Here is a 1770-nt window from a genome sequence, read left to right on the forward strand (position 1 = left end):
ATTTAGAAGTTCTACCTGGTTTGACAATATAGTAACCGAATCGACATTATAAACGCCTGCTGTTTTTGTTAGCTTAGTCCTCATGACTTGCCACTGATAGTTATTCAGTGACATCTCCTCTATAAACTCATAAGCATCTTCAGGTGTTTTATTATTGATGGTTCCGCCAGTAGCTGCATCAACCATTTGTCGAGTCGAAGGATTTAGGCCATTATGGAATGTTTAAACCTGAAGCCAAAGTGGTAACCCATGGTGAGGGCACCATCTCAAAAGGTCCTTCTATCTCTCCCATGCATCGTAGAGTGTTTCTAATTCCATCTGCACAAACGAAGAGATATCATTACATAATTTGGCCGTTTTAGTCGGCGGAAAATATTTTAATAGAAATTTTTCAGTCATTTGCTCCAAGTAGTAATTGACTCTCATGGTAACGAGTTCAACCACTATTTAGCTTTGTTCTTCAATGAAAAAGGGAATAACTGAAGATGAATGACATCATCAGAAACACCATTAATTTTAAATGTATTGTATAGTTTGTAACACCCCAAACCTGGCCCAGACGTTATGGCCGGATTCGACGTGTCATATTGAAGTTTTTAAGAAAACCCATGCCTCTTTCAACGTCCTTCTTAGTGTTTTAAAAGATAGTTTTTGCTAAGTTAATAAAGTGAATGGAAGATGTGCACTAGGTAGGTATCCGAAACAGAGGAGGTGAGCCATGAAGGCTGCTTAAGTGCCAAGATCTTGATTGGATCCAATCCTAGACATGCCCACAACCATTACCACACTTTGGTGCTAGGTTAGGTTTTGAGAAAAAGAAGTTGGAATTCATTTAAGTAGATATTTTTGATAAACTGATTAATTGTATCGTTGCAATATTTTGAAAACAATTATCATTTTGGAAACGCACCCTAGGTTTAACTCATATTGTTATCAGAAAAATATAGGGTATAAAATAAAATAATCCCAGAAATATAATTAAAATGGCCTTATTACAACCCAAAACCAAATAATAATATTATTAAGATAAAACTTATAAAGAAATAAATCGGCTACTTATTGCAATTAAAAGAAATAGAAAGCGATAGTGTGGCCATCTCGAGTCCTCTCGAGCTCCAAACCATCTAAGCTTAGGGATTACCTTCACGAGTTAGAAGCGGGTGAGTTTACGAAAACTCGGTGTGTAATCCCAATAAAAACAAATAGTGAAAACACAAGATGTCGGTACAATCTGGGCCAAAGCCCTATTTAGTCTTGACATATACTGGGCCGAAGCCTTTCGTTTAATGGTTATTGGGCCGAAGCCTTTTCATAAATCATATCACTGGGCCGAAGCCTTTACTATAAATGGTATGGCCCTTAGGCCCATTTTAATATCACATGTAATGTCAATGGATGTATGCAAGCCCATTTCAATATCACATGAAATACCAATGAATGTATGCAAGCCCATTTGGGGAGACTACTCGACCCACCATCCGCTACTCTCCACCTGTACCAACCAAGCTCTCCATGTGGGGAATAACTCAACCGACCCAACCAAACTCTCCACTGGCAGCATAGCTGCTTTATCATATAACTAGAGGCCTAGCCTCTTTTAATAACTGGGGCAAAGCCCTTTCTAATAAATTGAAGGCGAGCCCTTTTGATGGAAGGGGCGAGAACCCTTTTAGCACTTCCTCCATCAATATAACCCATATTCCATGCAATATGTCATGTATGCAGAATGTCATGCCCATATTTGAATCAAACAATCATAGTCAAGTCACT

At 38.4% G+C, this 1770-nt stretch overlaps 1 non-coding gene across 1 annotated transcript; it reads left to right on the forward strand.

Moving 5' to 3' along the window:
• The first annotated feature begins 244 nt into the window (after positions 1 to 244).
• LOC128279727 (small nucleolar RNA R71) lies at positions 245 to 351 on the forward strand. The gene has a single exon (XR_008269924.1). It is a non-coding gene; the product is annotated as a small nucleolar RNA R71 (small nucleolar RNA).
• Positions 352 to 1770: the final 1419 nt, after the last annotated feature.

Source organism: Gossypium arboreum, chromosome 8, assembly GCF_025698485.1.
Source record: "Gossypium arboreum isolate Shixiya-1 chromosome 8, ASM2569848v2, whole genome shotgun sequence".
Taxonomy (NCBI): Eukaryota; Viridiplantae; Streptophyta; class Magnoliopsida; order Malvales; family Malvaceae; genus Gossypium; species Gossypium arboreum.